Source organism: Sus scrofa, chromosome 18, assembly GCF_000003025.6.
Source record: "Sus scrofa isolate TJ Tabasco breed Duroc chromosome 18, Sscrofa11.1, whole genome shotgun sequence".
NCBI lineage: Eukaryota > Metazoa > Chordata > Mammalia > Artiodactyla > Suidae > Sus > Sus scrofa.
In genome coordinates this window covers 47,676,113-47,702,630 of record NC_010460.4, presented here as the reverse complement: position 1 = coordinate 47,702,630, position 26,518 = coordinate 47,676,113, and the positions used below count along the sequence as shown (strand labels likewise).

At 41.4% G+C, this 26,518-nt stretch overlaps 1 protein-coding gene across 9 annotated transcripts in view; it reads left to right on the top strand.

The window, feature by feature from the left end:
* MPP6 (membrane palmitoylated protein 6) overlaps nt 1-26,518 on the top strand; it is a 121,887-nt gene that overhangs the window by 8,803 nt on the left and 86,566 nt on the right. Inside the window, exon 1 of one of the 9 annotated variants that reach the window (XM_021079252.1) lies at nt 873-1,184. The exons of the other annotated variants lie outside the window; for them this stretch is intronic. The gene's annotated coding sequence lies outside the window, so the exon portion shown is untranslated. Of the gene's footprint in view, nt 1-872; nt 1,185-26,518 lie in introns of those variants that run through there. 9 annotated transcript variants of the gene reach the window in all.

The following is a 26,518-nucleotide window of genomic DNA, read 5'->3' as shown; positions in this document are numbered from 1 at the left end:
GGGAACTGCCGTGTGCTGCAGGTGCAGACACTGAAAAGATAAAATGAAAAGACAAAGGCTCCAGAAGAGACTGTATCCCTCGCTGCTTCTGTAGTTTCTGATGGCTGCCAGAATTCCTTGGTTTCTGGTTGCATCACTCCAGTCTTCAAGAGCAGAATTTCAAACCTTCCTCAGTTCTAGTCTTCTCAGCACCTTTTCTTGGGTGTGAAAAAGAGAAATCTCTTTTTTGCCTCTCTCTTATAAGGACACATATGATGGCACTTGAGGGCCCCCCTGTTGATCCAGGATAATCTCCCCATCACAGAATCCTTAATTTAGTCATATCTGCAAAGGCCCTTTTTCCAAATAATGTAAGCTTCCCAGGTTCTTAGGACTCATAAGGCTATAGATAGCTTCTCATCTGATGATACAGTAAGAGCTAATGTCACAGTTATTTCCAAATTTTTGGAAGTTTTAGAAAATGTTCTTTTAACACTGTAATGACAGATTACAAATTATAAGATATTACTATAAATAGTTTATTGCTATTTTGAGCTTAATGGTTGAGTTATTTTTCATTGGCTTTTCATTAACTATAATATTTGGAGTGTTGCTTACTAGCAAAATATTTACTGTTTCTTGGAGTTCCCGTCATGGCGAAGTGGAAATGAATCCGACTAGGAACCATGAGGTTGCAGGTTCGATCCCTGGCCTTGCTCGGTGAGTTGAGGGTATGTCATTGCCGAGAGCTGTGGTGTGAGTTGCAGACGCAGCTCAGATCCTGCATTGCTGTGGCTGTGGTGTAGGCTGGCAGCTGTAGCTCCTATTCAACCCCTAGCCTGGGAACCTCCATATGCCATGGGTGAGGCCCTAAAAAGCAAAAAAAAAAAAAAAAAAAAAAATTTACTGTTTCTTATGTAGTTAAATAGTAATTTCTTGAAACTGGGTACTTTATTATTTTCTTATTCAGGATGGCAAGAGAGGTAAGAGACTGAGTTATAATTCTAGTTTTTCTAACTTCCAGCTCTTCTATTTTGTTCAGAACACAGAGCTCTGTGTGATGCAAACAGTAAACTTGCCAGCAGAAATTCTGGTGTTACCATTGAATGCAATATACCTCATCTCTAAAACAGGGATTATAACATCTTCAAAGAGCTGGGATAAGCTTTTACTCAGATGATACAGCGGAGGTGCTTGCACAGAGGGTCGGTATCATTCCCTTCTGTGACTCTCTGGTGTTGTACCGTGTTGCATATACAGTGGATGATATTTGTTGAAGAAACGTGTTTTCAGTTGCCGTTACTTGATTCATAAGTTTCACTTTTTCTTTCCAGTGTAAGAGTTACGTCTCATTTAGTAAATATTTTTAAACTTTGCTTTTAAAGTAGTCCAATAAATATTAGATGCCGTTGACTGAAGTTAAGTCTTATTTTTATGACATTTCAGTGTGTTTACAAAGGAAATTAAATATTGGGTGGAAAGATGACTGTGTGACCTCAAAGAGTCTTTCCACCATGGTCTAAAATTTTTATAAAATTCACGTAATTCTAATTTTTCCTCTTGCTTTCCCTCTAAAAGTCTAAATAGTGTTTAATAATGTAGCATTTTGTTTTGAATGAAGAAAATGACCATGCTTGTAATGTGGTTGTAATAGTCCTGTATCATATAATAGGAATTCTTTAGTGTTTGGAGTGAGTGTCTTCAGGTGGATTTGTCTTTTTATTTTGCCTAGAGTATGTGTGTCTGCATACATTTAATAAAATGTTTTATGGGGAAATTTAACTTTACATGAACACAATTATTTGCCCTTTTATTCATCTATTTTATATCCTCCTATCTGGGACTTTGGTATTAAAAACTCAGGTAGGAGTTCCGTTGTGGCTCAGTGGTTAACAAATCTGATGAGGATGTGATCCATGAGGACTTGGGTTCCATCCCTGGCCTTGCTCAGTGGGTTAAGGATCTGGCATTGCCATGAGCTGTAGTGTAGGTTGCAGATGTGGCTCAGATCTGGTGTTGCTGTAGTGGTGGTGTAGGCCAGCAGCAGCAACAGCTCTGATTCAATCCCTAGTCTGGGACATCATATGTCAGAGGTGTGGCCCTAAAAAGCAAAAAAAACCAAAACAACAACAAAAAACTTGGGTGGCTGACTTAGAGAAATTTAATTCATTGAATTTGTTTATTTTAGAAATTAAATGATGGTCATGCATTATTTTATAAAGTTGATTCAGATATTTTTCATTTTGTTTTTTAAATAGTAGCCTTTTAGAATGGGGGATAAATGAAAAAAAAAAACAAACCACGTTTTAAGAAGATTGGATACCCTGTGAGGCAAACAGCCAAAGCCATCACAGTATGCCATCACCGTTCTTATCATTGTGTTCTTGAAAACCCCAAGAGAGGGAAATTTTCCTTGAAGGATTTTAAGATGTTATGAGGGAAGGAGTTCCCGTCGTGGCGCAGTGGAAACGAATCCAACTAGGAAGCACGAGGTTGCGGGTTCAATCCCTGGCCTCGCTCAGCTGGTTAAGGATCTGGCATTGCTGTGAGCTGTGGTGTAGGTCACAGATGCAGCTTGGATCTGCTGTGGCTGTGGCGTAGGCTGGCAGCTGTAGCTCCAATTCAGCCCCTAACCTGGGAACCTCCATATGCCTCAGGTGTGGCCCTAAAGAGCAAAAAATAAAAATGTTATGGGGGAAATACGGTTAAGGAGTCTGAGATTGTGAATGAATCCTTTTAAAAAACCTTATAAACTTTTAACATCCTCCCAATTAAAATATTAAATATATCAAACAAATTATCAACATTTTATGCAGTGAAGTTTGGAAATTCTAGGTACCATACAGGTAGTTTCCACTTACCACTGCTTTCTTGAAAGAAATGTTTCAGGATTTCCAGTCTTGGGGTGGGGGACCAGGAAATGCCTCATAAATCCTAAGAAGCATGTTTTAGGGTGGCTTATTCAGAGCCTTCCTTATTTTCACTTAAAGGATACTGACCTCAACCTCTGTTTCTGTTGTTTTAGAAATAGTATAACTTGGATATTTGAGATAAAAACACCAACTTTTAGTAACCTTTATTTAACTCACTTAGTTGTCTATAGCCAAGTGGGTGTTTATAGTTAGTTCCTTTCCAGCCTTGGTTAACTTCATGCCAGTTTGCGTCTGACTTGGCTCTGATGGTCCTTCCGTTCTCACCTCTCTTTCTCCTTCCCAGCAGACCATGATTCTAAATCAAGGCTGGGAATTTGTTTTGTCTGTTTTTATCTCTTTTTAGAAAGAGTACCTCGCAAATATCTTCTCCCCCTTCTCTGCTGTCTCCTTGTTTCCCTTTTATCTTCCAAACCTGCCGCCTCTCTTTCCCAAAATATTTGCGGAAACAACAGTATCTCTCTACCAAAAGCAAATCAGTGTGTGTGTGTGTATATGTAGGTACTGGAATTTCACCTAATAAAACAGTTACATTTTATAGTTTAAGGGGAAAAAGGTCCCCCTTAGCCAAGCATTGTTCCATGATCTTGGGCAGTGTTTAATATTACTGAAAAAATTAGGAAACCTCACAAGTTAGCATGTAAGTATTGGTTTATTATGTGCAGCAGACTGTACACTTTGAAAGAGTTAAGAAAATAAATTCTTGGATGTTCCTGTCGTGGCTCAGAGGAAACAAATCTGACTAGTATCCATGAGGATGCAAGTGTGATCCCTGGCCTTGCTCAGTGGGTTAAGGATCCGGTGTTGATGTGAGCTGTGGTGTAGGCTGCCAGCTGTAGCTCCAATTCAACCCCAAGTCTGGGAACTTCCGTATGTCTCGGGTGCAGCCCGAAAAAGACAAAAGAAAAGAAAAAATAAACTCTCATCTGTAGGGAAGGACTTCCTAATCTCTTGATTGCATTAATTTTGAGATGAGCCTTATAGATCCCTTTTAGCTCTAAAACTTGGATTCTGAAAAAGCAAGAAGGGGTCATCAAAGGATTAGACATTGAATAGCCAAAAAAAAAAAAAAAAAGAGTATCATTGATGGGGTAACATGAGTGAAGGCATTTAGATGGGAATGAGATATGTGGTTCCGTATTTAGAAAGTAAGATCAGTGTAGTTTAGGACAGAGTTCGTCTTAGCAAATGGAGGAATTCAGTTGAACAGAGGGACAGATAGATTTTTTAAAAGAGAAATTTAAGCTTTCCCGGATGGCAGGAACCCCCCCGCCGAGTTTTTCTGATGCAGTTTTGTCATTAAACATGACCTGTGCCTTAGGCTGAGTGGGTCACAGGGAAGAAGAGGCAGTAGGAAAAGACTCGCAGTGGTGATGTAAAGGCGAAGCGGTGAGAGTGAGGAAGACAGAGGCGGCAGAGCGAATGGCGAGGCCGGGGTGCGTCTAGGGAAGTGACGAATTCACTGTGGCTGACCAAGAGCATATAGAGGAATTTTGAAGTTTTTCAAGGGGTTTCCTAGCAAAGGATTTGGGGATCTTTTCTCACAATACACCCTGATCTAGTTTTAAACATTCATTTAGGTTCTGTAGTTTTTGTAAACTCGGGCACGTTCTTCTCAACTATATTTGATCTCTTTTATTATTATTAAAGGAAAGAATAGAAAAGTTCTTTTGAAACCACTTACCTCGGTGTTAATTAATAAGTCAAATTTCCTTTGGCCCTGAGGGATAAACTGTGGAAGGAAGGGTGTTTTCGGGAGCTGGTGGAGGCACCTTGTGGGTGCGGTCGTGGAGGGGGGGCAGAGAAGCTGTACAAATGGGGGAAGGGGAAATGTAGAAAGTCAGGACCCTGCCGGGACAGAGGAAGATAGGAATATTAAACTAGGAGTATTTAAGTTTTAAAAAGATTCAGGTGCCTGAAAAACACTTAAAACAGTGCTAGAGACTGTGGGGAAATAGGAGGAGGCTGTGATTTGATTTTTACTATCAGAAAGCTTATGTGGGAGTTCCCGTTGTGGCGCAGTGGTTAATGAGTCCAACTAGGAACCATGAGGTTGCGGGTTCGGTCCCTGCCCTTGCTCAGTGGGTTAACGATCCGGCGTTGCCGTGAGCTGTGGTGTAGGTTGCAGGTGCAGCTAGGATCCCGTGTTGCTGTGGCTCTGGCGTAGGCCGGTGGCTGCAGCTCCAATTCGACCCCTAGCCTGGGAACCTCCATATGCCGCGGGAGCGGCCCAAGAAATAGCAACAACAACAACAAAAAGACAAAAGAAAGCTTATGTAAAGTATGGTCCTGGGTCTTTCTGACTTGTTCTTTTTTAAATTCACAAAACTGTATAGCAGATGCCTTTTGCAGTCATGATAATACTTTATCTAGAAAAGCAAATTATTGTGAGACATTTACTGGATAATCAGGAAAAGTGAGGTGATTTTGATGCTAGAAACATCAAATTGTATTCACTTGGTGCATCTATTTGCTTTTTCTTTTTTTTTTTTTTTCTTTTCTTTTTAGGACCACACCTGCAGCATATGGAAGTTCCCAGGTTAGGGCTCCAATCGGAGCTACAGCTGCTGGCCTATGCCACAGCCACACCAGAGGGGGATCCAGACCACATCTGTGACCTACACCACAGCTCATGGCAACACCAGATCTTTAACCCACTGAGCGAGGCCAAGGATCAAACCCGAATCCTCCTGGATACTAGTCGGGCTCGTTTTTGCTGAGCCACAACGGGAACTTCTCTTGGCATTGTTTGTAATATACCACTGAGTCTTTAAGGGGGCAGTTTTGCTTCCCATGGGATATTTGGTCATATCTGAAGATTTTGGGTTGCCGCAGTTGGGATAGGGCGCTTCTTCTTTTTTAGTGTGTAGTGGATAGAGGCCAAGGATACTACTAAACAATTCATAAGACACTCCCCCATCACGAGGACTTATCTGGCTCAAAATGCCAGTAGTGCCAAGATTGAAAAACCCTGGAATGTGGAGGAGGCCAGCTCTCCCCTGGGCAGTTTTGGAAACCTGCATCAATTTATTCCTTTTTTCTAGGCTTGGCCAGGTACTGCCTTTCTGTTAATACTTTTTATCCCCACAGCTTACAATACACTTGACTGTCATTGATCTCTCTATTGTGTTCTTATCTTAAGGCTATATGTTGGACATTTTGATTAGACAGATATTTCCCAAACTTCTACTTAGAGTGTTGTTCCCCCCCACCTCTTAAGCTAGGTCTGTGTATCTTGTGTTTTCTTTTACTAAATGCTTGAGGTTTCACCCTGTATCCAAATTCTGAGGGCCTCTCAGTGTGATTTCTTAGGTACCTTTTTTTGTAAGAAGGCTTTTTCATGTGCTTCAAGTCCCAGGTCTGGGTCAAGCTAGTTCTTGAACCCAGGTTTTTTTCTGATAATATTTGAGTCTGTTATATATTTTTTTTAATGCAAGTTTGGGTTTTTTTTTTTCCTGACAGTATTTGCAACTGTTGTAATCTTTCTGTTATGCAAGTTTATTTAAATGAAATGCTTAACTCCCAGAAAAAAACATCTAGGAGTTGTTTTTTAGAATAATTTTATCCCTGCTTCTTGTTTGCCCTACAGACAACAGCTACTTATCAAAAAGGTATTTTAAAAGGTATTATAGTGGTTTCATAATGATAAGTGAAAAACGTTAAGAACCAGTTAATTTTTTCCTTAGCCTGCCTCAACTTATTGATGTAAACATATTGACCACTTAGTAAAATGTAAGTGCAGTATGGCTGTCTATACAGTTGATCTTTGAATAACACGGTGGGTGGGTAGGGTGGAGGAGCTGGTAATCTGTCAGTAATTTATTGCTGGGCTCTACATCTGGGTTTCCTTGGCACCTGTGGCTTCAACCAACCACAGAGTGTGTAGCACTGTCGTAGACCCACACAGTTCAAACCACCATTGTTCAAAAGTCAGCTGTATTAGCTACTCTGTGTACAAGAAAGGAATAGGGAGAGAAGCAAAAGTATAGAAAACCTGTGTAGCAGTCAGGAGGCGAGGGATCCAAATCGTGTGTGTGTGTGTGTGTGTGTGTGTGTGTGTGTGATCTTTGAGAGGCGGAGTTCTGGAGTACGTGTAAGGCTTTTTGTAGTAAATGTTTCCTGTCTCCTTCTAGTATACCTCCCTTAGATCTCAATCTTCCGTTTTCATCTGTGCAAATGTTTCATTAATTGGCCTTCCATCAGTCTAAAACTGATCTGCCTCACTGATAAATCGATTGTTAGAAAGAGGCTTTCATTTGTTTACTCAGCAGCTGTACCACAGAACCATCCTGCCCCACGACTTCCATGTAGTGAGCTACTGTTTTGAGTCTTGCCTCCTTCCTTGGGCTCCTGTCAGCTGTGGGGAGCATTGGTGTTGCAGCTGCTGCCTCACAAATGCGGTTTCAGGTCGTCACCACATGAGCACACAACCGCCATCGTAAGCCTGTTTTAATTCTTGGGAGTATTTTAGCTACGAGGTACTAAATGCTTGGAGAGCACTTCTGTGATTCTAGGAATCCCAGGGTAGTCATATGACTGCTTTTTAGCCTTGGAGCGATCAACAACCCAGTTTTTCTGAAGGGAGGGATTTATGTTGACTGATGGACAGGCTACCTCTCCCTCCCATTACTTATTTATATGAATTTATTTTTATTTTGTTTTTGGTCTTTTTAGGGCTGCACCTGCAGCACATGGAAGTTCTCAGGCTACGGGTTGAGCAGGAGCTGCAGCTGCCGACCCACACTACAGGTCACTCACAGCATCACCAGATCCTTAACCCACTGAGCGAGGCGAGGGATTGAACCTGTGTCCTCCTGTCTACCAGTTGGGCTCATTACCGCCATGACAGGAACTCCTTTTATTTTTAATTTTTAAAAACATAACTGTTAGATGAAAAACAGAGATGAAATAGTATAGAAGGATGAATGTACAATGAAAGTCTAAAATTTTCTGTTCCCAGTCCTCACAGATCTCTTCACTGATAAGTTTCAGATTTAGTTACATCAGCAAAGTATGTCTCCCCAGTCGGTCATTGGCTTTTTGGGCAGTACTGTACCTTGTCATGTGGGATTGTGCGTAACACCACTTGATGCTTGGTGCCCCTGCTTCCCACCACAGCCACTGGGGCATCAGAAATCTCCTTACAGTTTCCAGATGTTCCAGCGCAGGGGAGCGGTACTTACCCTGGGGGGTAGTGTATTGTAAATCTTAAAATGATGCCATGTGTCTTAGAAAACGTGGGTCAGTTTTTTTTTTTTCCAACTTGACGTAGTAATTATTGACTCTAAAAGAATATTTGAGCACAAAGGTACTTCTCAAGGGAGGCCCAGAAAAAATCCTGTTGGGAAGAATCACGCTTACCTCTAATATCTCGGGTTACAAGGTTTCTTCAATCTTACCTGATTTCCTTTATGACAGTATTATTTTCTTGTGTCCTCAATTATCTGTCTTTATTTTTTCCCCTCTTGTGTTCTTGTGATTCTTGAATTGTGAGCTCATGCTTGGCTAGGCTTTATTCGAGGGATTCTGTGCAGCTTGGATATGGGGCATATTCCTCCAGGGGAGATTTGCTGAGGGTTTTCTTTGGCACCTTTATAATTTTACCTACTTGGAGTTTTCTGAACTAGGTAGGTATGTCGGAGCCTGAGTCGTTGACAGAAGGCTGTGGTTGTAAATTTGCAGGTGATACATGCCTCCTAATACAAAGCCCAAGCTGAGAAAGGCTCATTTCCTCTTTGGCTTCCTTGGCCAACAGGGACATCTTTGGCAGGCCATTCCTTTACAGGGTGGGGCTTAGTCCTGTAAGGTCCCTGCTCTGTGTGGGGGGGATGAAGTTGGCAGTTCTTCTTGAGCAGACCAAGGCCTGAACTGCTGCCTCTGAACTTCAAGGTAATGAAAGCTGCAAACACCCCGTGGAGCTGTGACCTGAGCACCTGCTTAGCAGTTTGTTTTTATCCTCTTCATGTTGGCCCCTGAGGAGTTTCTTTTTTTGTCTTGTCTTTTTTTTTTTTTTTTTTTTGTCTTTTGAAGGCTGTACCTTTTTTTCTTTTTTTGTCTTTTGGAGGCTGTACCTGCGGCATGTGGAAGTTTCCAGGCTAGGGGTCAAATTGGAGCTGCAGCTTCCGGCCTACACCACAGCCACAGCAACTCCAGATCTGAGTCACGTCTGCAACCTACACCACAGCTATTAGCAGTGCTGGATCCTTAACCCACTGAGCAAGGCCATGGATCAAACCCCCGTCCTCATGGATACTAGGAACCTTTGTTACCGCTGAGCCGCAATGGGAACTCCAGCATGGAGAGTTTCTTGAGGACTTCTTTTTGTACTCGAGTGGACATTTTTGCTATTTTTGTTAGCATTTCTAGGCATTTTGTGAGGGAATTACTTCTGGATTTTCAGATCCGTCTTTTTGCTGGCTGTGCAGTCCTCTTCACCTGTTTTCTAACTTGTGGAAATTTCCTAAAGTTTCTGGTTTCTAATCTGTCTTTCATTTCTCTTCTACCTCACTTCTAGTATTGTGGGTGTTTTAAAAAAGTGTGGATTCTGTCCTATCAGTGGGACCTCAGGAAGGAGACCGTGCAGGCCCATGTGCCCAGCTTTCCATTGTGTCTGCAACCTTGTCTCTTAGTGTTTAGATCTAAGCTCCTGGAGGCTAACTGACCTGATGGGAATTAAATACCTGGAAATGCATTTCCATTTAACTGTGATTTTTTTTTTTTAAGTTTCAACTTAGTGTGATTTTTTTTGTTTGTTTTTTCTACAAAGAGGTGAAAGGGCAGGGATGAAGGATGAGGTTCAGGTCATCAGCTGAGCAAGGCCTCCCTGGGGCAGGGAGCAGTGTGGGGATCTTACCACAAAGACTAAATATATAGGGCAAAATCACATTACAACAGTGAGGAACCACAGTTCTTTAAATTACATGCAGTAAAGATTAACTGCAGTGTATTTGGTGCAATAATAAGCATTAGAGTTCAGAGAGAAATAAGATGCCTTTTCTGCCCTCAGAAAACCCGTTAATTTTGTGGTGGAGGCAGATGTGTAAATGAAAATACAGTCAGTTCTCATTATTTGTGGTGGTTTTGTTCTGTAAGTTCTCTGTAAACACTGAATTAGGGAATACTGAGCTATTATTTCTAGAGTACTTTTTACTCTAGAGTTAGGTTCCTGTGATTCTCTGAACACATTTTCATTAACTGGTCAGTACATCACCTTGCTCTATGTACGTTTCTATTTAAAACACCTTGATATATACACGACGATTCATTCACGCCAAATAGCCAATAGCCCTATAATTTCGTGCCTGAAGAAAGCTAATCAAACACTTGTATTTTCTCTGTAGAGTGCATTACCAGACTTCTCTGTGCTCAGGAACACTGGATAACCTTTAAGCACTATACCTGGGGACATTTTAGATAGTGAAATCACCATGAAAAAGCACAGAAATGTGGAAGATGTGGCACTAAACAAACCATGAAAAGGATACTCATTTTTGGTTTGAGACCTGAAACAAGAAGCAAAGTGTTGCATCACTGGTCCTAAGTTGGGGATGCGCAAATTGGGCCTTTTTTTTTTTTTCCCCTTTTTCTGCTCTGTCTGCATATGACTTTGAAGCGCTGCGAGTATGAACTTCAGAGTTAAAAGGTGAGTTTTAGCGGGTAGGTGAATTCACCAGTGTAGAATCAGTGAATAATGAGGATCAGCTGCACTGTGTACAGTGCAGGGAATGCTGTGTGCTCTCGGTCTGCTAGGATGAGTCGGGAAGGGCTTCATCGGAGACCCTGACGATGGCGTTAAAGCCGTGTGGAGCAGTGGGTTTATGGATAGCAAATGCCCTGGTGTGGCTGAAAGTAGAAGGTTCCCTCTAAGGAGGAGTACGAGAGGATGTTTGAACAGCTAAGGGAGGAGATGTGAGGCCGTTATGCCATGTTAAGTAATTGGAATTTTATAGGTTATGGAGAACCAGTGAGTGATTTTGACCAGGGGAAACACGCTCATATTTGTATTTTGGAAAATTCACTCTGATGATGGTATTGGGGATACATGGAGTAAGAAAAATAAATAGAAGGTTTCAGAAGTTAAGGTGAGAAAGGATGAGAGTATAAACTAAGGCAGTGACAGTGGAGGTAAAGGAAAAGGGGTTATTGGAAATACTTGCAGCATATCAGATTGAAAGGTCTTAGTGGCAGACTAGGTAAAGGGAGGAAAGGAGACTGAACAGGCGTTCTGGGTGCCGTTAATTGAGATAGGGAATACCAGAAGGAGACCAGATTTGGGACGTAATTTGATGAGCTTTGGGCATGTCAAGCTTATTGTTTCCATGGGATAGCTTTACAGAGATTAAGCAAGAAAATATACTCTGAAGCTTGGGAGATGGAACTTTGAGACAGTAGCATGTATGTGTTTGTTTATTTGTTGTTGAATATCTGAGTGCCTTCTGAGTGTCAGCTGACGGTCCTGTGCTGGAGCAGACAGAACAGTGAGTCGATTTCTAGTCAGGGGGACAGACAGCAAGCAGGGGTACTTTCAGATGAGTGCTGTGGTGCAAATGACACTGATTAGGGAGGCGCTAGTTGAGACTGGGTGTTAGGGTTCACTTTTTGGGGCAGTGACATTTGTACTGGAACAGAAACAAAGAGAATGATGATAGGCACGTGGCAATCTGGGAGGGTTGTTTCAAGGAGAGAACAGAAAATGGTGTTAACCTGGCATGTTAAGAACTGAAGGGAGGCCAGTGTGCCTGGAGACGAGTGCACCGGGGCAGAGAGTTGTGAAAGATGAGCTCAGAGGGGCACCAAGGTGCCACATCCTGAAGGCTCTCTAGGTCGTGGTCGAGAGTTCGGGTATTTTCCTCAGAGCAGTGGGAAGCCTTTGGATAGGTTTAGCAGAAGAGTAAAAAAATCTGTTTATGTTTTAAAGGATGGTCTGTAGCCACCCTGGAGAATATTGTTGAGAACTGGAGTGAAAGGGGACTGAGTGACTGCCGAAGTAAATAAGCAAGAGATGGTGGTGGCTCCAAGTAAAATGATAGCAGTGGAGGAGAACGAGAGTTGGATTTTGAGTCAGTTGCTTAAGATGATGTACTTTTCTTCTATTACCTCCATTATGGCTGAATTTAAAAACCACTCTATCGTTGGATCTGGCTTGAATTCTCTGTATTTTTGTAAGTGCGTATATAAAATAAGTGTTGTCTTGAAAAAACTACCAATGAAATTTATTCTAAAATAATCTAGTTTGAAGGATACTAAAAAAGATACTAAAAAATTTGCATGTTTAATACAATCTGGCAGTGATCCTGTAGTCATATTTCATGCTTATTAGTGCTTATTGTATAAAAACCACTTTCTGACAATTGTGCTGGTTCAGTTATAATATTACATATTTTCTTATAATAAAGAAGTGGAGCTTTTCACTGCTTTATTAATTAGTGGTTAGTTCAGTAAAAATGTATTCTCACTACATTGTGAGAGCAAATTGGGAATAGCACTATTTGATCTGTTTAAAAAAAAAAAAATCTTTGTAGATTTAGCTTTTCTCTGGATGAGCTCTGTACTTTAACCAGGATACTTCTGGACACAGCATGGAGCAGGGACTAGGATGGGGAAAGATTGGAGATGAGTAGACCAGTTAAGAGGCTTTTCAAATAGTCTAGACATGATAAAAAACAAAGGTCAGAGACTGGGAATTGTGATAAAGATGAATTTGAGACTTTTATGTAATAGAATGAGAAGGATTTTGAGGAGAATGCAATGTCACAGTTAGGGAGAAGAAAAAAAATCGGATGATTCTGAGATTTTAAGCTTTGGAGAATGGATAAATAGTGATGTCATAATAACAAGAACTAGAATCTCTAGTTTGGGTGAGTGAGTAGTTTTGAAAATGGTAAAGTAAGGGCACCATCTTTGGGATTCCAAGGGGAAGGCAGCTGGAGAACAAGTGAGTACTAAGATTTGAAAGTTATATTCAGATGGAAATTAGCTGAAGCCTTCGAAGCGGATGAGTTCATTCAATGAAAATCTGAGGGTCACCGACAGCGGAGATGGTCTGCTCTCCGGCAGGGTGTGGTGCCAATAGGTGACTGAATTTTCAGCTCGCTCGTTGCCCAGCCTTTGAGGAGAATGCGACTAGAGAAGCTCGGTAACAGATGGCAGAGGCTGAATGGCAAGGTGGAGAACTGAAGAGAAGATGCCTAGGAGGAACTACCTCCCCACTTCGTTTTCCTCCTGCACTCGAAGCATCTGAAAGTTCTGGGGCCAGGGATCCAGTCCAAGCTGCAGCTGCATCCTGTGCCACAGCTGCAGCCATGCCAAATCCTCAACCCACTGCCCCAGGCCAGGGATTGATCCCACACCTCAGCAGTGACTCGAGCCGCTGCAGTTGGATCCTTAACCCACTGGGCTACAGTGGAAACTCTGGTGAACTACTCTTTAGAGGAGCTTGATGTGCGGAGAAGAAGAGAGGAGGCTGTGACTTAAAAGGGAAATGGGGTTCAAAATAGGTATTTAAAATATTAGGGGTGAGGAAAACATTAACATATATATATATTTTTTTTTTTTTTTTTTTTTTTTTTTTTTTTTTTTTGGCCAAGCCTGCAGCATGCAGAAGTTCCCACGCCACAGATCAACCCACCCCACAGCAGTGACAACACTGGATCCTTAACTGCTAGGCCACCAGGGAACTCCAGTGTTTACAAATATGGGGATAGCAAATGAAGGCATGTTGAAGTTACAGGAGAGGAGTAACTCATGGGTCCTGGTCAACAGCGGTGGGAGGGACTTGATTTGTCCCACAGGCAGTCACTTCCTAGAGGACCAGGGGCAGATTTTCTTGTGAGATTTGAGGAAAAGAGGTGCGGGACGATGCCCATGTATTGGATGCTGTGGGTGGAGGGGATTTTCAGTAAATGGTTAAGTGGTCGCCCCTTTTCCTTTCCCTGCTGACAAATCATCTGACTAAGGTAGTAAAGGTTTGAAATAGAGAATGTGAGCGAACCCAAGGGCAGCAGTATTTAGGGCTTTGCTGGTTTGGGGGAAACAGGGAAGTTTGAGCATACTGAAAAACCTGGGGTAAGAGCAGGAAGAAGGGCGCTGAAAGGCAGGAAGGAGCTGTGGACACGGGAGTGAGGGCGGTGAGGACAGTGCGATTCCCCCGGGATTGCGTCTGGGCTGCGCGAATGGGAGTGAGTGCCGGCCAGCTGTCGCCAGGCCGCTGGGTGAATCTGTCCACTGGTGTCAGTGTGAACTGCACCAGTAATGCACCTGTATCAAACCAAAGCATGTGATGGAAATTCTGTTAAAAGCAGAAAACCACCATTATAGAAAAGGACTTGTAAGACTTTCTGCAGCGTTTGAAACTATTTTTTATGTCACCTTTTAAAAATTACAAGAGACACAAATTACTGTCTTTTTAGTTCACTGTGTTACATGGCATCCAGCTCAGTCAGAAGCGAAGGGCTGGCAAGGACACCTAGTTGTGTCTGGTGTTGACGGCCACCATCAGGAGACAATGAGAAAAGACTAAAATGGTACCAGCGCCCGGTGGTCAGTTTGCCATCTCCTTAGAGGGTTCCTTTACCACTTTGAACATATTGCGTGTTTCTCAAGTTTCTCACAACCAGGAGGGCTTCCACATAAGCATTGTGAGGTCGAAGCCTAAAACCGTCTCTTCGTTTTGGATAGGATATGGCTGTTCTCGCTGAGCTAGGACCACTTTGGACTTTCTAAATTTCTGAGACTTTTGAAATAATCAGTAGGGCAGGGTTTTCACCTGGATGCATAGAAAGAAGTTGTCTTTTCTTGTCGATTGTGCTCGATGTTCCATAGGGGGACGCCCTGTGTGCGAAGACTGTTTGTTCCCCTCTCTTCTCACCTGAGAAGTCCTGCCCGGGAGACGTGGTTGAGTGGCATTAATACCTTTGAGAAGAGAATGTTTCCTTCGTATTCAGCATCAAAAATATTTTTTTTTGTGCTTGGCATTCCCATTGTAGCTCAGCGGTAACAAACCTGACTAGCATCCATGAGGACACGAGTTTGATTCCTGGCCACGCTCAGTGGGTTAAGGATCCGGCATTGCTATGAGCTGCAGTGTAGATCACAGATGTAGCTAGGATCTGGTGTTGTTGTGGCTGTGGTGTAGGCCGGCAGCTGTAGCTCCGTTTCGACCCCTAGCCTGGAAGCATCCATATGCCACAGGTGCGGCTCTAAAAAGACAAATATGTGTATATTTGTGAGTGTGTGCCTATTTTTAATGCAGTGCCTTGTACTTACTTTATGTAATGTTTTGCTCAGTGCTTTACAGGCTGATAATAAGTAGAAGAGAACAAACAGCCTAAATGCTGAGTGAGATAAGAATAAAATATCCCAATTTGATAGCTAATTCCAGTAGCTTATATTTTTACATGGATGTGTCAATTTGGTATAATGATACTGTAATCTGAATTATATTTAATTACAAGTCATTGATTTTTGAGCCCCACTTCCAAGTTGGAGTGGAGTCAGTGGTGTGTGAGTTAAGAAAAATGATTTGGCTTAAACTAGCCAAATATGGCTATAAATGAACATGAAGCAGTTTTATGATGAATTAAGTCAGATTAAAAAGTTTCCTTTTGTTAAAATTAAACCTTTACACTTGTGAAGGCAAAGAATATACCTATCTTTTGAAAGTTAAAAATTTGTTTTAAATATTGATTTTAAGCATTATATTTTAATTGCATGTTTTATTAAAATACATTTCATGTCATAATGTATACAGAGAAGAATTTAATGAAGCGCGTTATCAAAGGACAGCCTGGTCTTCCCAGGCTTTTGCTGTCAAAGAAAAAGTTGTGTTTGTTTTGAGCTCTGTAAGAATGGTTGTAATTCTGATTTTTCTGCATTTAAGCTGGTGGTCTTTGATATATGAGGGGCATATTTTTTTGGTAGGTTCTCATATTAAAATTAAAAATTTTAATGCATGTATAGATGAAAGACCAACATGCTACCCAGTTCTTCTTACCTCTCTTTCTTGTTCCCCAGAGGCTACTACTTTGAACTTCTTAGCTGATTATTTTGGCACTTAGCTCCTTATCATTATAATGGTATGCTTATGTGAATGATTTCTTGATTTTTTTTTTTTTTGATTTTAACTATTATGGACAATGAGGATTAGCTCTTTTCCACTCTCCTCTCTCTTTCTTCTCTTTCTCATTATTCTCTGTACCTGATGTACACTTGTCACCATCTTCTTGAGAATCACTTTTGCCTTTTCCTGGATTGCATCTTATTGTTCCTTTAGCTCATACCCTCTTCCCTTTTTTGTTTTGCCCCTTTGTTGCATGCTCAAAGGGCAGTGTTACCCTCTTTTTTTTTTTTTTTAATTTTTCCAAGACCAAGTGTTGGTATATTAATTTTTGAAAACTTATAAGCAAGTCTGAAAATTTTTAACTGTCCTCACAGTTGATTGATAGATTGGCAGGGTAAAGAATTTTAGGGTGGCAATATTTTAAATGCATCTTTTCATCATCACCTGTCTTTAAAAGAAAAGTTCGAAAACTGGCCTGTTGTGGCGCAGCAGAAACAAATCTGACCAGGAACCATGAGGTTGTGGGTTCAATCCCTGGCCTTGCTCAGTGGGTTAAGGATTCGGCGTTGCCGTGAGCTGTGGTGTAGGTCACAGATGGGGCTTGGATCTGGCATAGCTGTGGCTGTGGTGTAGGCTGGTGGCAACAGTTCCCATTTGACTCCTAGCCTGGGAACCTCCATATGCCGAGGCTGCGGCCCTAAAAAGACAAAAAAAGAAAAGTAAAATTCAAAAACACTTTTCTTCCTGGAGTTCTTGTTGTGGCTCAGCGATTAATGAAATCTGACTGGCATTCAAAAGCTCTTTTCTTCCTAATTCTTGACATGTGATTGTGTTGGTTTTTTTTTTTTCTTTGTCTTTCGTGTTCTTAAATTTCACAATGATATGTCTTAGTATGACTGTTTTCAACTCTTACCATGTCCCATGTAGTGTAGCAATTTACTGCTTTCAGTTCTGTAAAAATATTGTGTTTCATTAATGTTTTTCTCCCCTCTGTGTTGTCTGTTCTTTCTTTAACTCTTGTTTAGATGCCCTCTATTAGGCCTCTGTTTCTGTTCTCTTCTATTTTTCTACCTCTTCTACTTTTTTTTTTTTAATTTTTTTGGTATTTCCCCAAATTTATCTTTCATGATTTCTTCTTTTTTTTTTTTTTTTGTCTTTTTGTTGTTGTTGTTGTTATTGTTGCTATCTCTTGGGCCGCTCCCGCGGCATATGGAGGTTCCCAGGCTAGGGGTCGAATCGGAGCTGCAGCCACCGGCCTACGCCAGAGCCACAGCAACTCGGGATCCGAGCCGCGTCTGCGACCTACACCACAGCTCACGGCAACGCCGGATCCTTAACCCACTGAGCAAGGGCAGGGACCGAACCCGCCACCTCATGGTTCCTAGTCGGATTCATTAACCACTGCGCCACGACGGGAACTCCTCTTTCATGATTTCTATTGCATTTTTTTTTTTTTACTTCAGAAGCTCTTTTGTGTCTCTGGGATGTTCCTTTCCCATAGCAATCTTGTTCTAGTTCCAGGAATATAAAATTTTCTTATTTCACTGATAATTTTAATGATTGTTTCCTTCATCCTTGAATAGTTTTATTATTCCAAGTAGATTTTACCTGTTTATTCTGGCCTCTGTCATTCATGTTATGGGCTTTTCTCAGCATCTGAGATCCCAAGGTTAATAGCTCATTGTTAAGAGTAGAGAATTGGACACCTAGAGCTCGGTTTGCATTTGAGAGTCTCTGAAGCCACTCTGTGGCTGGATGGTTTGGGAGTAATGCATGACCTTGATGTTTGTATCTTTCCTCTTAGGCTGGTCGTATTCTCTAGAAAAGACCCTTTACATCTGCCTTGGCAGATAAAGACCAGGTTTGGGCTTTTGAGAGTCGAGAAGGAGAAGCAGGTGGAAGGATTGGCTCATTCCGTAGTCCTGGTTTCTGTAAGATTACATTGTCTTTTGTCCAAGACACTTCTCACCTTACTCCCTGCAGAAGATAATCCTCCAGTTTTCAGTGCCGCATGGCTGAGGGGGAAGGGCAGCAAGTACCCTGCAAGAAGGGTGGGGTAGGATTATTGGTAAGTCGTGTAAATAAAAAAGTAAGCAAGTATCAATTTCAAGAAGATAAAAATATAGCTATGGAGAAAGAGTAACTACAGTTTGTTAATGGATCAGCTAGTGACCTAATATTATCTGAGTCTCCTTATTGTGGTTGCCCTCACCTCAGGTACCTTGGGCTGCTAATTCCTGAGCCTTTGGAAGATTTTGTTATGTAAATGAAATGATTTTCTGCCTTTTTTCAGTAGCTAGTTTGGGTGTCCTGTAGTTCCTCTTTGATCGCTGTGTTTCACAGCTTCCAGAGTCACTTTTCTTTAATTCTCCATATCTTTGTAAACTTATGCCCTTAAAATAAAATTACACACACATCTTTATTACATTTTAGAGAGATTTTATGCAAGCGCAAAATTAGATGTTTATTTAACCTGGAAATGTTGATATCCTCTAAAAAAAGTATTTGTTTACTTTTGTTTTCTTATTTACTGTTTTATCAAGCTCGATGTTTAATTTTGTCAAATCCAAGCATGCCAAAATTTCAGAGTCAGAGGGAAGGGTTTCTGCTTTCTAACCATTGTTATTTTTAATTTTTAGTTATGCCTGGGGTAATAGCTCTGTGATGAAGATTACCCTTCAGCTTTCTCATCTGAAAGAAGGTTGTTTGCTCTAAGAGCCACTACATCCATCCATGCCTTACTCCAATTTGAATTTTCTTTAGACCTCACCCCTGTTAACACAAGAAATGAATCAGCTCCTTTGACATATGGGTGCTATTACAAACTCAAGCTAATCCCCAAGTGACTTTGTATTTTACTTTGGTGTGTGTCATTTGTTGATTATATGGAATTTTATCCCCAGTCAGAGCTAAAATCTAGGTAATAAAAAGGAAAAATAATTCAGAGTATTAGTTAAGCGTTTACTAAACATTTGCTGAGTACCTGTTATAGTCAAGGCTCTATCCTGGGAGCTATAATGGAAGAGAATGCTCTTGTTCTTGGAGAGGTTATACTTTAAAAAAAAGAAACAGGGAACAAACATGAAATACCTAGTGAATATTGGAGAACCATTCTTTCCACTTGTTTTACCAGATGTTTGTCTTTAAAAACAATCAGGGAAATAGGAAATGAAATTATTAATGTATGTATTCGCCTTAGATCTTGGCTTCATTTTTTAGCCTTTATAAAATAGCCCTTTTTTTGGAATCACATAATATAGTGACATAATTAAAATCTGTACCTGTTAGCACTCTTCCATCAGCATTTCTTGAATTTTCAGTAATTGTTTTTAACCCTCAAAGATTACTTTAGGAGAAGAATATGATAGAAAAAAAGGTAATTTGAAAAAAAGGGAAATGTTTTATATTCAGTGCTTTTCTTTCCTTTTACACTTCCGTACATAGATTTGATTCCATGACTGTTTACCTTCTACAGTACGGAGAGAGAGAGAGAGAATTGTATTTCAGTCGTCTATTGTTCTTGCAGGCATTTACTTTTGTCATCTGCTGCTCCTGAGCATGTTAGTACTGGCAACTCATTTTCTTCTCTCTTACTGAACTTTGCAACTGCTTCTAAGTTTCTCAAGAATATTTCTGATTTTATTACTGTGTCCAGATACTTGGCGTGGCAGTAGGAGTGAAGAGATGGCTGGTGTTGATCAGTAGAAATCTGTATATCTTCGCCTTCAGGGCTAAAATTATAATAAAGTCATACTGCCTAATGGCAAGACGACGACCTGGATTGGGTTGTGATGGTGGTTGTACAACTATAAATGTAATAAAATCCATTGAGTTTTTTTAAAAAAAGACTAGGACTTGGGTTTTCTTATGCCCAGTGTTGTCTCCACTGACCAGACTAAATTATTTCATGATTTTTCTTTATACATCTATCACTTGTCGAAGTGGAAGCCCTCCATGACGAAACGGAGCCCTTGCCAAGTGTTCTAATTTGTTAGCCTTTTTGTCTCTTGGATATTTTCCTTCTTTCTGTTTAGGGAAAATATTGAGGTTTTGCTTCACATAGGGATCATTTATGGGAAATGCTGCTTATAATCTGTGATAAAAGCTGGGAAAGATAAGCATGGTTTTGGGGCCAATCAGATAAGTTGAATTCTTGATAAACTTATTTTTTCATCATGTTGACTCACCTCTGGCAAGTCTCTTAAACTTTCCGGGCTTCATTTTTCCCATCTACAGACTGGAAATAATATTTCTATTCTCCAGCTTATGGCAGTTTTTTGAGACGACAGTGGGATAGGAAATGTGGGAAGGTAGTAATCTACAGGTGAGTAGTTAGCATTTGGACTTAAGGAGAGACTTCCAGCAACACTCAGGATTCTGAGTTAGAGCGAATGCGAAGATGAGCGTTAAAGTGACGAATGAAGGTGGGAGACATTGGACAACTCGCCTAAAAATGAAATTAAGGTATCTACGCAGTATGCAGGCTGGATTCAGTGATGGAGGAGTTGTAAAAAGTAAGGGTCCTGGAGTTCCCATCGTGGCGCAGTGGTTAACGAATCCGACTAGGAACCATGAGGTGGCGGGTTCGGTCCCTGGCCTTGCTCAGTGGGTTAAGGATCCGGCGTTGCCGTGAGCTGTGGTGTAGGTTGCAGACGCGGCTCGGATCCAGCATTGCTGTGGCTCTGGCGTAGGCCGGTGGCCACAGCTCTGATTCGACCCCTAGCCTGGGAACCTCCATATGCCGCGGGAGCGGCCCAAAGAAATAGCAAAAAGACCAAAAAAAAAAAAAAAAAAAAAAAAGAGTAAGGGTCCTTAGACTTAACACTGATTCCGCGGATGGCTTGTGATTAAATTAGAGTGTGTGGGTTTCTGTTTATATTAGCAGAAAAGTCTAAAAGAACTCTTACAGAAGGGGCTCTTGAGAGCAGCAATAGTAGAAATGCCTGCTGAGTCGCTTGGTGTACATAGAAAAGATGGCGTATGTGATCATTGTGCAAGTCGGAGCGTAACTGTGGCATTACAAAAGCGCGAGAAAAGTCCTCTGGCCTGATAAATATTTGTCAAGAATAAACATAGAACTTAATTCTCGGTCATCTCATGGTAGATACCCTGGAGCTACATGTAAAATCTGCACTTTTCCTTGTGTGTGGGAGGGAGGGGGCTCACAGTGGAAGGTACGTTGTTTTCATTTATTCCCACAGCGTCTTGAAGGCTCTTTTTTCTTTTTGAAATATAAAGGGTGTGATTAGGGTAAAAGTGAGGAAAATAATCTGATTTGTAGGATGAAAATGTAAAGAATTAAGACTAATTGTTAATGAGTTTCATTCATTGTGATTCTTAATTGTTGGCATTAAAGAAGTCTTACAAGTTAGAGTGCACCTGTGAAAATTATGAAAAGGTGTTATTTAATACGACCTAGACTGAAATGGCTTACTAGGAAAAAAAAATCCATGATAAAAAATACAAACTAATATGAGAGGCATGAGGTATTTAAGGAATGAAGTGTTCTGTATAAGGAGAATATCTTTGAGGAGACAAATCCATGAGTTGAGAAGTGAAGTTAAACATTTTCGCTTAGTAAAGTCTTGTATATAAGGGTACTTAATTTTATTAGGTAAAGTGGTTTTTCCTAATCCTATGAGTCTGTACAGAAACCTCTGAACCCTCATGATATTGACTCTCCAAATATGCAATTCATGGTTTGAGCAGCCCATTTGATCAGTTATTGTTGTGTTATGCAGGTATGCATAAATATATTAATTTTGTAAGGATTTTAAGATATGACCAGATAGAGCCAAGAGCCCTTTTAACTAACCCTTCTTTCAATATCTGCTCCTTCCTCAGAGGTACCTGTAGTACTTTGCTTTATATCTTTCCAGACCTGTTTCTGTATATTTACACATATATTTGTACCTGTAGAAAAGATAAAGTGGTGTTTTCTGTGCTTCATTTCGGAACATACCACACAATACTGTTTTATGACACTTGCTTTTTTCCACGGGGGGCGGGGGGAGCACATGTCTTGGAGAGCTTTTTGCATGTTAGTGTATATAAAACCACGTTCTTTTAACTGTTGGAGTTTATTCGCAGGATGGGATTTAGCCATTCCCGAGATGAGGAACTTTGAGACTGTGTCTGTTTTGTTTTGTTCTCTTCTCATGTTTTCCAATGATACCGCAGTGAACATCCTAAAACGTTGCCTCATTGGAAGCAATATTACCAATTATCATGAAGCGCTTTCACTTGATAATAGGTTGTGATGATGAAGATTTAGTAGACACTTCGAAATTTTTTTTACTAAAAACATTACTTATAGGAGTTCCCACCATGGCTCATGGTTAACGAATCCAACTAGGAACCGTGAGGTTGCGGGCTCGATCCCTGGCCTTGCCCAGTGGGTTAAGGATCTGGCATTGCCGTGAGCTGTGGTGTAGGTTGCAGACAGGCTCGGATCCCGCGTTGCTGTGGCTCTGGTGTAGGCCAGCGGCTGTGGCTCCGATTGAACCCCTAGCCTGGGAACCTCCATATGCTGCAGGAGCAGCCTAAGAAATGGCAAAAAGACAAATAAATAAATAAAACATTACTTATATCCTGGTAATGGTGGCATGAAGAGGCTTGCAGTTCCCCTCTGCAAAAAGCAAATATAAAAGCGAACAAAATTGTCAAAAACAGCCATTTAGGGGTAGTGGAAGTTGACCCAGGGCAGTTAAAAAACTGTTCTGGCACAGCTGTTGGGACTTGGGGTGAGACCTGAGTGAGTCTGGGGCATTTTGGCCTGGGTGCCCCCCAGCTCCCTCTCCAGGCATGCTCCACTACTCTCTCCCCTCTCCTCCCCTCCCGAGTTGGAGAAAACTGAAGCTTTACCAGCTTGGGACTAGAAAATTGAAAAAATGGGACTGAGAAAACCAGCAATTTTGCTGCCAAATGGTGGAGGTGGAGGAGTAACTTGATTCGGGGAAGGGAGGAATGAGAGGGCACAAAAACCTGTGGCTTTGCAAGGTGCAAAGTGGTGGACTTGGTTGGAAACAAATGGAGAAAACCTGCTGCCTTGCTTGCTCAAGGTTGTGGACCTGGTTTGGGGTGAACAGTGGACCACAAGAAATTTAATAGGGAAAATCCCAGAAATGAGAGAACCATAGAAGGGCTGAGATATGCTGTCCACACAGCTCTGGTTGATGGGGAAACTACATATGTGAAGGGGAGACCTAAGAGAGCCTGCTGCCATGTTAAATGCATTCCCTGTTCTATACGCAAATCAACTGGCAGAGGCTGGACATCTTAAAGGCTCGAGATGTTTGAGCACAGCCATTGCCCAAGTCATGTGTTGACCATTAAGCTGTGCAGACATAAGCACAATGCGTGGGAAACCAAGCTAAAAAATAAAAGTAAGAATTAAAAAACTGAACAGAGATGTCTCAGCTGCATACCATGTAGGGAAACTAATTCTGCAGTTTAAGTCCAGATGAATTACTAAAAAAGACCCAACATCTCTGAAAAAATACAATAAATCTAGAGCTACTATATAATAAAAGTTCAGTTTTCAAATAAAAACTGCTGGATATGGGGAAAAAAAAAAAAAACTTATGAACACATGACCCATAATCATGTGGAGTCAGGAGTCAGTAGAAACTCCAAGTGGGTTTGATACTGTATTTAACAGAGGCTTCACACTGGCTATTTTATTTTTTATTTACTAGGGGTGCACCTGCAGCATATGGAAGTTCCCAGGCTAGGGGTTAAATCGGAGCTACAGCTGCTGGCCTGTGCCAGAGCCACAGCAATGCTGGATCCGAGCCATGTCTGCAAACCTACACCACAGCTCTCGTCAACTGAGCAAGGCCAGGGATCAAACCTGCATCCTCATGGATTCGTTGGATTCGTTTCAGCTGAGCCATGACAGGAACTCCCAAATGGGCTACTTTAAATACGTTCAGAGACTTGAAGGACAATATGTCAACACTTAGAAGAGAATACCAATAGAGAAATTAGAAAAGAAGAACCAAATAGAAATTTTAGATTTGAAAAGTACAATAATTGAAATGAAAATTTCATTGGATAGGCTCAGTAATAGATTTGAGGTGGCAGAGAAAACCTGAAGGTCAGTAAAAGAGTATTCAGTCCAAAGAAGGGAGAAAAAATACTAAGAAAGGTACACAGAGCCTCAGAGACCTGTGGGTCAGTGTCAGACATTTCAACGTAGATGTAATGAGAGTTCCAGACAGAAAGCAAGGAGAAAAAGAGGCAGAGAACAATTATCTGAAGAAATAGTGGCACCAAACCTCCCCAGATTTCATGGAAAATAAAACTTAAAGGGTTCCAGTAAGATGGAGTAAGCCTGTACTCCTTGTTTCTGCCACTGAATGTGCAGCTGCAACAACAGACAGCATGCGGAGTGAATGTGCAGCTGCAAGACTGGACAGGGTGCAAAGGCAGTAGTAGCAGACGGGTTGAAAAAGACAACGTGAAATTTATGTACCATTGAATCAATTGTAGGTTTACTTTTTTAGCTTTGGTATTCCCTGCACCTATCCCCAAACCCAGAGCAATCAGAACGGACAGATAGAACTCCAGAAACTTGCTGGTTCTGGCTTAAAGAGCAAGATGCTCAGCAGGAGTGCAGAAATCTCTCTCTTTCTTCCCCCTCTCTCTTTCCCTATGTTTTCTTGCCCCCAGGAGATCCTTTGGCAGCAGTGTTGAAGCTGTGACAACAGCCAAGAGGAGCCTAACTAAAAACTCCTAAGCAAGAAACCTTCCTCTTCAGTTGGAGGAATTACAGTTCCTGTTGTTTTGTGTGTGTGTTTTCCTGTGTTGTTTTATTGCCTGAACCAGGTCAGGAGCCCAGCTATAGAAAGGTCTCTGCAGGATGGGTTAAGCTATACCTCACATTTCCGGTTGGAGGATCAGGAAAGAGCATCCCAGACAACTTGAAGTGCCGGGCAGATTACAGAGGAGGTTTGAAAAGAGACTTCTTAAAGTTGTTTGTGCATGTGAGGTTTGCCCAGGGAGGAATGCGCAAGGCCAAGTTGGTGAAAACAGGAGAGATTTATTAAGGCATCGCAGAGGAATGGGCTGAACTCAAGGCGGCACCAGCCCTGACTGTGAGGAGGTGCCAGGCTCATCAAGGATCCGTGGCAGAATCTGTGGCTGGAGTTCCTGGCGGGATCTTGTGGCAGAAGCGATGGGGAAGGAGGAGGGGAAGGGCAAGGGGGGAGGAGGAGGCGTTAATCCTCGTAGGGTAACCTTCGCAGGTGGTTGTTTTCCGAAGGCCATTGTTGCTGCCCAGCTTAAGCCTCCACATTCTGGAAAGGGTGTAGATTTTGTGCTGGGCTGTCGCCATGTCCACAGCAGGTCTCCAGTGTGAACAGCCACATTCCGGGGGGGTGGGTTGAGGAGGGTCTGTCTTCACCCTCCTGGGACCCTCTCAGTGCACGCCTGGGCTCATCTGTGAGATGTGCATACATGGATCTGACTCAGAAGAACATACATAGATGTTTAGTACTGAAATAGCAGTAGACGCCAACTAAGTCCCCACTGGCTAGTGGGTGGTACATATGTGGGACAGAGTCAAATAACACTGAAAGTTTTGAACAGTTTACTGGTTTCTTATAAAGTTTAATACCACTAACCATGTGATTTAGCCATCTCTTCGGTATTTACCCAAGAGAAATGAAAACTTAAGCTCATAAACAAGGGTGCCGACAAGCATGGAAGGCTGAACTAAAATGGCATTGGTACCTTAGAGGGTCAGAATTTGAGACCTGAACTCAGCTGAGTCAGTTGCTTGCTAAAACAAAAATATCGGCACTCTGCTTAAGATTTCAATAAGACAGAGGCGTATATTATTAACAATGTACAGCGTACAATTCAGAATTCCTTGGCATATGAAGAACCTTGGAAAACCTTAACTCACATGAACAAAATAATCATCAGACGTCAGCACTGAGACGGCACAGATGTAGGATTCATCTGAGAAAGATTTAAAGCAGGTTTTATAAACATGCTTCAATAAGTGAGGGCGAGCGCTCTTGGAATGAACGAAAATATAGAATGTCTCAGTAAAGAAAAACTAAATGGAAATTTTGGAACTAAAAAATAAAATTCCTTGGACAAGCACAATAGCAGAATGGAGATGACAGTTCATGAACTTGAAGATAGGATCAATAGAAATTTATCCAAATTGAAAAAATAGAAAATTGTTGAAAAAAATAATGAGCAGAGCTCCTGGGACCTATGGGATGATACCAGGAGGTTTAATATTATTTCATCAGACACCCAGAAGGAAAGAAGAAAGAGGCAAATACTTGAAGAAATTGTGGCTGAAAACTTATCAAATTTGGAAGACGTAAGCCTGTAGACTCAAGAGGTTCAGTGTCAAATGGGATAAGCCCAGTGAAATTCATGTCCAGAAACAACATAATCAGATTGGTGAACACAAGACAAAAAAATACAGAAAGCAAAAAGCAACTGATAAAGGAACTGTTTGAATGAATGTGGATGTCTCATCCTAGACTACAGAGGCCAGAAGGAAGTAAAACAATGTTTTAAACGGTCT